The sequence below is a fragment of the Euprymna scolopes genome, chromosome 9 (genome assembly GCF_053919585.1).
Source record: "Euprymna scolopes isolate OS-2025 chromosome 9, ASM5391958v1, whole genome shotgun sequence".
NCBI lineage: Eukaryota > Metazoa > Mollusca > Cephalopoda > Sepiida > Sepiolidae > Euprymna > Euprymna scolopes.
Window position 1 is genome coordinate 124,384,783 of NC_136490.1, and position 15,406 is coordinate 124,400,188.

Here is a 15,406-nt window from a genome sequence, read left to right on the forward strand (position 1 = left end):
CTTTGTGATTGTCTGATCGAGGTCTTACGTCAGATTACAGGCAAATCCGCGCGATTGGTGTCATATAGCAAAGCCGAATGGTCGCTTAGATAAGTCCGGTTCAGAATCAAGTACTAAAATATGCTAAAGTATACCTTAGTTCCGGTATTGAGGTATGTTTGAAGTAACATTCTGTTTTAATTGCTCTAATTAGCCGTAATTTATAATTAACTGACATGGTCACCCATCTTTCTCTTTCGTCCTTTTACTATATTAATTTAATAACTTCCTGGTGTTTTTCAATATATCTATAGCCATTTAAAGAAAAAAGTGACTCTTATTTAAGCATCCACATATAATTTACATACATGTGTTTATAGAGACCACTAACATATATGTAAATTAGATAGCAAAATATTACGCCTCTTTACTTCCATATGAGAAAAATAAAGAATACTAATAGTTTCATACAAGCATATTACTATTACTACTAATAATAATATTATTAATACGAAAGATAATCCATATACCTATTAAAGTAAAGACAATTCTATATACCTATATACTTAATGAAATTTTGATCTACAGAATTCAAATTTGGTATATTGGATGTTCGGAGATGTGAAAGGGCTGCTAAGGGGTCAACATTGGAAAATTGGTCATCGGATTTTTATCCGTTTGTCAACTGTTTTACGAATGCGTATGCATGAATCATTCACATGACAGATTCCTTATGTTAAGAATAAGTAGGTTTAAAATTTTTTTATAAGATCGTGTCAAGCCAGCTTAATGGATATCGTAATTGTTAAATGTTTTTGACTCCTAATAGGGGTAGAGGATTTATTTGCTGCCCACCTCAGTAAAATGTGCCACAAGGCCGGAAAGTGGGGATCCAGCAGGCTCACCTAAAGGAGGGGCACTCCTGCAATTGTAAAAATTGCCTGAATAACCCCGTCGGCATTCCCCGGTAGGGGCGCCTCAGGCAGTAAGCAATGAACTTACTTCACCGGAAAGCCCAGTGGCAATGCCTGAGAGGGTGGATCTCCTAGGTATTACCCAGGCGGCGTAACTCAGTCGGACAGGTGCTGGGCCGGTTCCCAGCCCCTCACCTGTCTGGCTCAGTGTCAAGTGACGAATCCTTGACGAGTACTACTACCCTGTCTCCCTGCAGCCGAAGCCATTACGAGACCTTCCCCATCACGAGTAATGGGGGTATGACAACAATGATTTTGTACGATCGTTTTTATAACCACAAGTTATAATAACCAACCAATGAAAATTTTCCAAATTTACTATAAAAATTGTTGAATTTTGGATTCAATCAGTTCGCCGTTAACTACATCACGGACCGCATTTGATTCTTGGCCGCCATCTTTGTTACTGGCAATTACTTTACACTCAGTATCGGGACTGCACTGATTCTTCACCGCCATCTTTGTTCAACATAATGTCTCAACACTTAACAATAATTGTCTTTAGGTTTTGGTTTCGATCTCAGCTCGAGTATTTTTTAAAAATTTATTTACAAGAAGTGAACTATTTAGAAAAAAACGTAATACTCGCATGCACATATTTCAGTTTCTGTATGAATTAAAATATGATATTTATGCGTATTTTACCACCGGCAATGCCGGGCGGCCTTCTAGTATATCTATAAAGATTATTATTTTTAGTTATACAAGGAGAATGTCGAAACAGATATTTCCGAATAGTGGTAGTGACCCAACAGGGCACGGGTACGTCTAGTTAAAATATAACCTCTAAAAAGTTGAATATAACATAACTAAAGAAAGAAACAAAAACAATAAAAACATAGAACCTGAGTAGTTTGCAAGAACTCGTCTAGCTACAACCGCGAGAATTTTCTTTTTTTTTCTCTCTCTGTTTTAAAAACCAATCGGAAATTCTATAAACAGTTCTATCGTTTAAACAAAATAACATGAAACTACTTTTCGGCCGACTCCAATATCACGTTTTCAAGTCAGATGTTAGTAAATACTTATTGCTTTATCCTCTTGTATGAGCAATTCCTCTTAAGCAATCTTCTGTCTATTTCATGTTTTATGGGGGTCCACTCTCCCAGGCTTTGCCTTCTTACCCTTCGAGGATGGTTTTGTTTACTGCTAATCGCCTGAGATACCTCTACCAAGGAATGCTGATGGGGATACCCAGGCATTTTTTAAGGAGAGAACCCACTTTCCCGATCTTGTGTCTCTTCTTACCGTGGGAGAGAGATATACATCTTTTTAACCCTAATCCTCGAATGGCCCTCGGTCCTTGTTAAGTGGCAGTGACTTTCCTCCTCTCTTCCAAAAAAATTATGTGTGTGAAGTGGTCTGAAATCAAAATTAGATTATCAAACATCTATTCGATGATATAAATATTTTTATATACTATCAAGCGCCAGAGCCATTCGAGGATAAAAGTTAATCTGTCCTGAATATTGGAAACCATGATTGGTATTGGGTATGGCTTTATTGATAATCCTTTTCCCTTTCTTCCTTAAAAATCAGTTTAACCATTTAGTTTGAATATAATGTGAACAGATATTTTGCTGCTCAACACTATACTTAGAATATTTACGTAGGCATGATCCCTAATTCACAGTTACCCGTTAAGTCTCAATGGCAATGTGCCTTGTTTGATATGTATGTGATTAAAATAAAATAATTTCTATTTGGTATCCATAAGAATCTGTTGTTTGTAGAAATTACTTCAGAACTTGCAGAAGGCCGTAGAGTAGAACAACTGGAACGTTTCTGGATATACTAACAATCAAGATGAGGATAACAGTCAGAAACAACGTAAATAATATAAGCAAGAAAGCAACAGATGTTTGAAGAGAAAAGCAAAAAGAATTACAGATGTCATGATATGGATACGCTTATGAAAAACACATTCAAAGAGAAAAAAAATTCAGCCGTTATAATTTTAAGAGATTATATTTGTAACACAATGCCAATATCAAGCATATCAAAAGGGAATGGAACAAGTTAGAGTAGAGAGAACATGCACAGTTAATTGGTTGGCAAAAGAGATTCACCGACGGATGTACAAACTTTTGCAATTCGACACTGCACGCCATACTGGAACAGTATCAGAAACTGGCTATGAAATTAGTGGGCAACAAAAAAAATTGTTTGAGAGAAACAGGTTACGTAATGGACTTGTATATATAATAGCTTCCTTCAGTCTTGACAGACTCTAAATTTCCACTGTAAGGGTGCCTGCGCATGAAATTTTTGTGGCAAGAATTGCGCAATCTCCAACCTCACATCTCCTGAGTTTGCGTTGTTAAATACAAATGGCAAGTGGAAGTTCAAGATAAATAAATGCTGAGATAATTAGAGAGCACACCTAGAATTCCCAAATAGTTACCCATCTGATACTAGCCAGGCTCAACGTTGCTTAAATTCAGTGTGAACCGGTGTGTCAACATGATTATGCCGTATGCTTGTATATATATATATATATATATATATATATATATATATATATATATATATATATTAGTGATGGGACGGTTTCAAAAATATTTACTGATTGCAATACAATTACTGATTCCCTAATAAATTCCCGATTCTGATTCTTTGTAAATTTCTAAATATTTAACTATGAAAGTGTTATATTGTCCCGGTTACTGTAAAAACACATCTTACATGCGCCTACATTTTTTCAAATGTAAAAACACATTCGTGAGGGTTTGATCAAGAGATTTTAGTCTTAAAATCAATAAATATTTATTATTTTATTGTTATTTCAAGCAGTGGACGATGTTTCTTAAACCAAAATCATATATATATACATAGAGGATGTTGTAGTTTCCCTGAAGCATTGTATGTAATGCAAAAGAATTGTGTTTGAAGGCTATTACAATGCAGCATGTGGAAACATCATGGACACGAGTCAGTGTATAAAATTATACTGAAAAAAATAGAAGTTATTTCTATAATTTTGAATTACGATATATATATTTACCAACATAATGTGTCGTACCGGATGGTAGATATTGATATCCCGAATTTGCGAGAATAAAATCTCTTCGTCAGAGGAGAAAAAGAAACGTGTGCAACTGTTAGAACAAAGCTTTCCTTTGTCGACTTTTTTATTTATTTTTTGTATTGATGTCCGAAAGTCAGGCCTGAGCGCCAGTCCCGCAGCTGAGCTGGCAAATCAGTTTCTAGTATGCGAATATTTTAAGTATTCTTGGGAATTATTATATCTATTTTTATGTGTATAAATGACAGTTTTTTTTTGTATATGAATAGACATATAATAAATAAAACATTAGTTAAAATTTTTAATGCTGATATTTATTTGGTCTACCTGGTCTCATATCCAAGGATGATTTTCATTCTTTTTCATAAACTGCATTATCAAACCCTTTAAATACAACATGTGTGTGTATGTGTGTTATGTTTAAATTCGATGGCGGCAAAAGACTGATTCCACACGCCTGGTTTAAATTCAATCACTTTTCTTTGGAGTAGGCGCCTATAAACATTGCAATAATTAAGTGTTTTCAATTCCTATTTTTTCTGCAAAGTTTAAATTGCTCCATATCTTTTTATCAATTCTTTTTCTCTATCCAAAGAGGATGGCTTAGAAAGAGAGAGCGACAGAGAGAGAGAGAGAGAGAGAGAGAGAGAGAGAGAGAGAGAGAGAGAGACAGACAGACAGACAGACAATATTGATTACCAAACACAAAGTTATCTAAACTTTCCCTATAATATTTATTGAGGATTTAACTTTTGTAAAAGCAACTCCTCCTAATGATGTGTTTAGTTATTTATAACAAGTTGACTGAAACATGTTCATTACTGTGTAACGATACATAAATACATACGTATTTATGTAAATAATAAATAAATGTATATGTATACATATATATATATATATATATATATAAAAGAAAGAGAGAGATTTTGAGAAAATGCGTGAAGTGTTAGTGTGTGTGTGTGTGTGTGTATGTGGATTACATTTTAAAATGACTAACTGAAGCAGGTTAACTTTCGTAAATCTTCTCTTGAGAAGATTTTTCGACAAACAACTATAAGGGTAACGTTAGAATTGCTCTGCTCTTGTGATTATTAGTTTAAATATACTCTCTTGTGTCAATTTACTAAGATGAACTTGCTATATATATTCAAACGAATAATAATTAAACTATTTTTAATAATAAGACCTAGAAATGGATATGACCTTCTTTTCGCATTCATGTTTTTCACTGAAAGCAATCGCCTTGTGGCATCCATTTCAATAATCTAATCCCAACGCACTTTCCCTTTCTTAATAAACTGGGGTATATATAACACTTATCCATTGCCGTTTAAATTTAAGTGAACTTCTTCTACCCATGATATAAGAAGTTTTTTATTTATTTATTTATTATTTATTTATTTATTATATATTTCTAAAATAGTTTGGTTCTCCATGGAAAAGTCATTAAGTAAGCGAAGTTTCAAGAATCCACAAATTTAATAATTTACCGCCTGCACAAGAATGGCGTCTTACTTCGAAAGAGATACACTTGGAACAAGTTTTTAAACAAGCCTTTCTTTCTAACTTCTGAATAGCCGCCATTTTGTTTAAGTAAACAATTTCAAAGACAAAGCTGATTTTAATTCTATCGTTTGGATTTCTAAGGAATTTCCAAAAACTTTGATTCAAAGCAAAGACAAAAAAAAAAGGAATTCTTCTAAATAACTGGCTTTACTTCCTTACATAAAATGCAGGTTAAAAAGATTTCTATGTTTCCATGTCAAACATTCTATGGAATTTAACCAAATAAATAACAAACACTGCCAAAACAAAAAAAAATCCTATTACAAATAATCAAATAGGTTTTATGATTTTGGTTTCACAGCGGCCTCGCAGACTCAAAGAGTTTCAGATTTCTATGGAAAGTTTATTCATCGGTCGATTTCTTTTAAATTTCGATCTTGGTTTTCTTTAGCTGTGTTTATTAATTATCATATCCTTTGTAAACTTTATTCAGAACGTTATTTCACTTTCTGATTTACTTTTTCAAAGAACATCTACAGAAGGAAGAAAGTTAAGACAAATGAAGGAATACTGCCAGTTTCACATGGAAATTCATATAGTTCTTCCATTGATAATTACACACACACACACATTATATATGTGTGTGTGTGTGTGTGTGTGTGTGTACACTCATCAGGATTGTTTAAAAGCCAAATAACAACGCAATATTAAGAAGAGAAAACATATTTTACTTGTTTGAAATTTATAATTTAAGTATATTTCAGAGTAAAACTCCATCCTCATCATTTTTTCAGTCTTGTTTCTTCTTCTTTCTTGCCATACTTAACTCATACCCTTGACGTTAATCTCGCGTAACCAGCGCACTGTTCCGGCATTTCCAAATACAACTGCTGATTGAGAGACAACCCGCAGATTTTTACTAACAGAATTTTCTTTCTCCAACTTTACAACATGACAAGAAAAAAGAAAACAAGAAAGAAAAAATGATGTACAAAATATATTTTTTTACATGGACGTCACCACTTATCAAGGCCCGGAGGTCACTCGAGGATAAGGATTATTGCGTGTACAGTAATCAATGGGACAATAACGTAGTAATCGTTAGTAATGGAGATCTGATAAAGTGTCTTACTTAATGGGCGGTTTATCAGGAATTTGTTTATGTTGGACTTGAAGACATCCATATTGTAGTCGGGGGAAACCGGCAAACGTAAGGGAGATCCACAGGCGTGCACTTCTAAGAAAGAAGCTTTGTTTATGGAATCTACGTTTTGAACTGTAATTTATATATATATATATATATATATATATATATATATATATAAACTGTAATTTATATATAAATAAACGGTGATTGATATATATATATATATATATATATATATATAAACTGTAATTTATATATATAAATAAACGGTGATTGATATATATATATATATATAAACTGTAATTTATATATATAAATAAACGGTGATTGATATATATATATATATAAAAACTGTAAGTGATATATATATAAACTGTAAGTGATATATATATATATATATATATATATATATATATATATATAAACTGTAATTGATATATATATATAAACTGTAATTGATATATATAATATAAAGCTGAATGTGTGTGTGCGTGTGTGTGTCTGGTCACAAACAGGCGCCTATATGGTGGACTATTATAGAAAACTGATCACATATAATGATAGAAGATGTATCGAGACACAGGAATGGATATATTTGATCTGGCATAATGATATTTCATTAAAATTGTGGGGTTTGCGTACGCGCCTGGTCCACAAAGTATGGAAATAAAAAATTAAAAAATTAAAAAAAACAAAAAACAAGTGTTTTTGATATAGATGTACATAATAATACTTTGATAAGTATGTTTTAACTTAAATAGGGATGGTATAATAAAATTGTGGGGTCTACGTTCGCGCTTGGATTGCATAGAATGGAAATAGGCACAAACTTTAATAAAGAGTTTTCATATCTATCTGCGTAAGTATACTTTGATAATTATGTTTCAGTTTGTAAGAAATATGGTATAGTAAAATAATGGAGTGTTCGTTCGCACCTGACCCCCATAGAATGGAAATATGTCACAACGTTTAACAAGGTTTTTTAATATAGACCCACAGAATATTGTGATAAGTGTTTCAGTGTAAACAGGTATGCTATAATAAATGATGGGGTTTATCTATTATATTTTCACTTTCATCATATTTTGCTTTGGTTTTGATACCCCCAAATTCGAAGCTATCTCTTTACACCCCTTCCTTTTCATAACCTATTATACTTTCATAAATCAGAGTCCATTTTCTGTAGGCTGTTTTTGAACCCACTCAACGACGGGTACTTCTGCTAGTATATATATAAACTGTAATTGATATATATATATATATATATATATATATATATATATATATATAAACTATAATTTATATATATATAAACTGTAATTTATATATATATATTTATAAATATATAAAATGTTATATATGTATATATATATATATATAAACTGTTATATATATATGTATATATATAAACTGTTATATATACATATGCATATATATAAACTGTTATATATATATAAACTATTTATATATATATATAAATAAACTGTTATATATATAAACTGTTTATATATATACATATATATAAACTGTTTATATATATACATATATATAAACTGTTTATATATATAAACTCTTTATATATATAAACTGTTTATATATATATATATATACTGTTTATATATATATATATATATATAAACTGTTTATATATATATATTTATAAACTGTTTATATATATATTTATAAACTGTTTATATACATATAAACTGTTTATATATATATAAACTGTTTATATATATATATAAACTGTTTATATATATATAAACTGTTTATATATATATATATATATAAACTGTCTATATATATATAAACTGTATATATATATATATAAACTGTCTATATATATATAAACTGTATATATATATATATAAACTGTCTATATATATATATATATATATAAACTGTCTATATATATATATATATATATAAACTGTCTATATATATATATAAACTGTCTATATATATATATATATATATAAACTGTCTATATATATATAAACTGTCTATATGTATATATAAACTGTCTATATATATAAATATATATGAACTGTCTATATATATAAACTGTCTATATATATATATATATAAACTGTCTATATATATATAAACTGTTTATATATATATAAACTGTATATATATATATATATATAAACTGTCTATATATATATATATATAAACTGTCTATATATATATATATAAACTGTCTATATATATATATATAAACTGTCTATATATATATATATATATATATAAACTGTCTATATATATATATATATATATAAACTGTCTATATATATATATATATATAAACTGTCTATATATATATATAAACTGTCTATATATATATATATATATAAACTGTCTATATATATATATATATAAACTGTCTATATATATATATATATAAACTGTCTCTATATATATATAAACTGTCTATATATATATATATATATATATAAACTGTCTATATATATATATATATAAACTGTCTATATATATATATAAACTGTCTATATATATATATATATAAACTGTCTATATATATATATAAACTGTCTCTCTCTATATATATATTTATAAACTGTTTGTATATATATATATATATATAAACTGTTTATATATATATATAAACTGTTTATATATATATAAACTGTTTATATATATATATATAAACTGTTTATATATATATATAAACTGTTTATATATATATATAAACTGTTTATATATATATATAAACTGTTTATATATATATATATAAACTGTTTATATATATATATATAAACTGTTTATATATATATATATATAAACTGTTTATATATATATATACACTGTTTATATATATATATATATATAAACTGTTTATATATATAAAAACTGTTTATATATATATAAACTGTTTATATATATATATAAACTGTTTATATATATATATATATATAAACTGTTTATATATATATAAACTGTTTATATATATATATATATATAAACTGTTTATATATATATATAAACTGTTTATATATATATAAACTGTTTATATATATAAACTGTTTATATATATATAAACTGTATATATATATATATAAACTGTTTATATATACATATATATATATATAAACTGTTTATATATATATATATATATAAACTGTTTATATATATATATATATATATATAAACTGTTTATATATATATGTATATAAACTGTTTATATATATATATATATATAAACTGTTTATATATATATATATATATAAACTGTTTATATATATATATATATAAACTGTTTATATATATATATATATAAACTGTTTATATATATATATATATATATATATATATATATATATATATATATATAAACTGCAATTTATATATATATATATATATAAACTTTCATTGCCCAGGTGTTTGGATGTGTATGTTAAGCAAAATAAAAAAGTCGTAGTCGGAAGGCAGCCTCGAACCCGTACTGCAAAGGAGGAAAAGAATGGGAAAAACCTGACGTCTTTGCTGTTACGACCACCGCCAAACCGAAAGTGTAGTAGGTTTAAATTAAGTCTAGACAATTGAAAGGAGAGGATGACTTTAAAAAATATTGGTGAACAAAGCGACTTCCCCTGTAGAAAAGTGCCCAGTTTAAGGTGAAGATAGTAATGTTTTTAGCCCATATTTCGATATTTGTCGTCTGAAAGGTCCAACTTCAAAACGATACTGATGTTGGAAAAATCCGTCGCCTGTGTCGAAAGTTTTAGGCAGACATGCAAACATACATACGTACATTTATATATTGGTAACTAAAAATTTTCGAGTAATTTGGTAGAGACCGCAGAGGTCAATTTTTTATTAACTTTGACCCTATTATGACCCCTTAATATATATTGTTTTGGGCTCATATCAACTCATTAATTTACATCCATGTCCAAGGAACCTATATATAAAATTTCAAGTGTTTAGACCCTAAATTGTCTGAGGAGTTGGGTAGAGATCTCAAAGGTCAAATCGTTGAACTTTGACCCCTTGCTCGCCAAATTTATGGCCGAAAACCGATCACATCGATTTTCCCAAATCTTAGTACCCTGTATATCAAATTTCGAGTCTTTAGACTAAAAATTGACAGAGTTATTGCGTAGGGAATGTACACTGACACACAGACACGTTCACGCTTATAGATATACTAGCATTTCAGCCCGGCATTGCCCGGGTGTTTGGAGGTGTATGTTGAGCAAAAAAAAAAAAAAAGCGCTCAATTTTTTAACTTTGACCCCTATTATAACCCCTTAACATTTATTGTTTTGGGCTCAAATCGAGTTATAAATTTATGTTCATGTCCAAGAAACCTATATCTAAAATTTCAAGTGTTTAGCCCCCAAATTTTCGGAGGAGTTTGAGAGACTTCTCAAAGGTCAAATCTTTGAACTTTGACCACTCAACAGACAAATTTCTGGCCGAAAACGGATCACATAGATTTTTCCAAATTTCAGTACCCTGTATATCAAATTTCGAGTCTGTAGACTGAAAATTGACAGTTATTGCGAAGGAAAATGTACATAGGCACAACCAACAGACACACACATACACACAGACACATTCACTTTTATAGATATATAGACTAGAATGGGTGTCCGGCGTTGCCCGAGTGTTTGAAGGTGTATGCTAAGTAAAAAAAAATAAAGAAAAAAAAAGGTAATTTTTTTAAGTTTGACCCCTATTATGACCCCTTAACAGTTAGTCTTTGATCACAGTCACCTTCCTAGGGAAGCAAATAACTTCATAATACTATAAAACAGTACACACATTTTCAAACCAATAAAAGAAAACACACACATCCTACCCTAAAGGAAAAGAAAAAACACAAGCAGAAAGAGATAGTGAGAGAGAGAAACACAACACAGGAGTGACCACAGCCCAATAAAATAGTAATAAATATTGAACATTCCAATGAATAGTAGACACTTACACGTTTCCACCGCTTGGAAACACTTCAAATGAACTACGAAAATGCTATTTTTACATCTCCAACACATTTTGAAAATAATTTCTGAAGAGGACGCTTCACAGAACGTCTGAAACGCGTTAAAAACGATTTCAATGATTTAAAAACATTATTACAATGATCTAAACATAATTCTCAATGAGAATCCAAGACACGGAATAATAAAATAATGTTAAAAAATACACATTGTTGGTGACTACCCCCTTATTTGAATATATATATATATATATATATATATATATATATATATATATATACAAAGTCATCTTTCGTCGTTTCTACACCCCATCAGTGTGGATAAACCAAACAAGGTTCGAAACCAGTCACTATCATCTGTGCATGTGTGTGTGCAATAGACATTTATGTATAGAATAGAGTTTCTCGGAGTATATATATATATAACCTATTTCTATTAAAACTTTTATTACTCTATTCGTCTATCTCTCTGTATTCGTCTCCACAAATCAGTATTTCCTCTCTAGCTGGACATACACACGCGTACACAGATAATAGATTCCTTGAGAAATGTACCGACATTTTCTTTGTAAATTAAGACATAATAACACTACAAAAACGAACCCCACTTGATGAAACCTGACTCTGTTGATTCTGAGGGAATGATTTTTTTCTAAATTTAGATATTATATATTCTATAACGAGGACCGATACCTGCACCAACCACACCAAGAATCCTTAACCTCGTCGGATTCCACCCGATATGACAGGTGTTCTTTCGATTGTACATTGTTCCGTTACAAGTTGGCCTGTTGATCGTCCTTACCCACTGTATTTTCATGGTGGGGCGCTTTGCCTCTCGATCGAATCGTCTCCTACCCTGTATAGGTAGTCTCCGATTACATCAATCACTCCACTTGTCCTTGCGGCTTGCTGCAAAATGAAGAGTCCTCACCACAAACAAACAGAACTCCGGTCTATAACAGTAACGAACTATTTATTAATTTCATTACTTCATAACAGCTACTGTCTAAATTGGGGTGACTGACTATAGCAGTGAAACGATGTAAGACGAGACCAGTAAAGTCACAGATTTCCCACTAACACAGGCTAGTTAACATCATAACATTAGGCCCTGAGGGCTCCCAAATCGGCAGCGCTTGACCAGCCCAGCCGTTCGGTTTGCTGGCTACGACTCTTCTCTTTTTAGAATTCCTTTTTCTAAATCCAACCCCATTTCCCCACCTCTCCTTCAGAGAGTGATTACAAACACCCCTTCTTTCTCCCTATTAGAGCTTACCCTTCGTCTTGTCCACTCAGAACCTCTCTCTTTCCCTTTTATCTTATTAATTTGTACTGAGGTTTTTACTTATTATCAAATTAGGAGTGATTAGTCATTCTAGGTCCAACAATGCTTGGTGGCGACTCCTACCCTTGACCCCCATTCTAAGTTGTCAGCCTTAATCAGCTAAGGGTCTGGATCTCTTCAGACCTCTCAACAGAGGTTTTAAAAACAACCTTTCATGTTAACAGATATATAACGACAATGAGATAAAAACAATTATTCTTTGGCGGAATTTGATAAACGACATTAAAATCATCATTTTATTTTGTGTGTGTGTGTGTGTGTGTGTGTGTGTGTGTGTGTGTGTGTGTGTGTGTGTGTGTGTGTGTGTGTGAATTAGTTCACTGGGCAAATAATTCCTCGTAATCTATAATAATCAATAGAGGATTAATTCTATAATAATTCATATGCAATCTGCATAAATTAAAATATCATGTTTAAGCATATTGCACAACCGGGCAACGCCGGGCGTCCAGCTAGTATATATATATATATATATATATATATATATATATATATATATATATATATATATATATATATATATTCGCTTTTAGCTAGATATACAAACATACATACAGGCAACTCTTCTTTATAAATGTGTTTTTACAAATAAGTTTTCTTCTTAATATATTTATGCATTTAATATTATTGTATAGATATGTGTATGCCTGATATGCATACAAAAGTAAAATATATATGTAATACATATGTATATGTTGGTGAATGTATTCGTATGTTTGTTTGCATGGCGGTAGAGAGATTTTGTCAATATGCAAAGTTTGTTAGAAATCTCTGGGGTGTGTTGTCCCACGCGGATCTGAACTCTGGGCTTTTTTCTTTCTCAAACAATGAGGACGACACTCCAATACACAACTTAACCAATCCAATTCTTCAGCCCTGTCTCACACGTCCTGTTGGCTTCAAGGGACTTGGTTATTCTGCTTGTCTTTAAGAAGTTTTCCCAAATAGATTTTTGACAACTTGAGAAAAAAATTCGTTCTATTTTGGTCAGGGGTGGGTGTGGAACTGCTGTCAGGAATTTACGGCAAGAGAAAACGGAGATAAAAAAAGATAAAAGGCTCAAAAAAGAATAATAGAAAAAACTCTACGAGACAATTTCATCGGTCTTTTACGATTCTTAGAATATTTAAAATAATGCCCAAGATTCATGCCTTCTGACTTTTTGCTGTTAATGTAAAATGTAATTTTGGAGAAAAAATTGATTTTTCTTATCCTCTCTGACAAAGTCAGGTGCCCTGAAAATAAAGGCATGCCGGAACATTTATGTGTCGACAGATATGGAATAAATATATGTACACCGGGGCACAAGCATGATTCTTATTTAGCTTTCAAAACAAATCCAAAAGAAGAAAACCACTTGAACATGTCTGTTGAATTTAAGGAATTTTCTGATATCATGCACATACACACACGCACACACACACACACACATATATATATATATATATATATATATATATATATATATAGTGAGAGAGAGAGATGCAACTTTGTCTCTGTGTGTGAGTTTGTTCCTTATAGACTCCGATACGGTTGAACAGATTTTATTTTAAATTTACAGAACTTTAGTGCATAAGTCTAGAAATGATCTTAGTTAAGTTTTGTCTCAGAATAACCCCGATAATTACCGATAATCGAAACAGTTATTTTAATTTATCTATCATCGGTAAAGCCATTTTTCCATGTCGTCGTTTAGCAACAATGATAGAACGGGCGGTGAAAATGGTACTGTGGGTAAATTGATAGCGTGTTTTTTTTTTCTTGTGTGTGATTTGCATGACGTTGTCTGTAGGTTCAAACCCTGCACGTAAATTTCTTAATGTTCTTTTTACGTTAACTGAAAAAAGATTTATTTATAACATTGGAAAATTTAGGTGTGTGTGTGTATATTTTTAAAATATCTATTATTTTTGCAATATAAAACTGGAATATTACGGTACTTTAATTAAACTTTATAATTGACAAGCAACTGATCCTGAAGAAATTGCAAAACAGTCCAAACGCATATTTAGTGAAAATGTGATTCAGAGGTTTCTTATATGTCGGTTTAACAAAACAGGACCCAACAACCAAGCACAAGTAGTATGCCAGCAACATAAGATAAGGAATTTTTTTGACACAGTTGACTAATTGTAAAACTATACAGCGACAACCACATAAATTCTTACAGCGAATAGATAGTCGATGTTGATCCTGTGGTTTCTTTTGCATACGGTTCAAGAAATCATAACCTCCAAAACCTCGCCAAAGTAGTTGGTTTTGAGCGGAACGAATAGCTGCTAAACGGACAAATCAGAGGAATATTCTTAAGGACTGTATTATGTTTGAAAAACAAACTTCCATTTTGATTGTTCTAATTAACTGTAATTTGCAATTAAGTCATCAAATGGCGCATCACCTACTAACTTTCTATCTATCACTCTCTCTCTCTCTCTCTTTCTCTCTCTCTTATACATGTTTG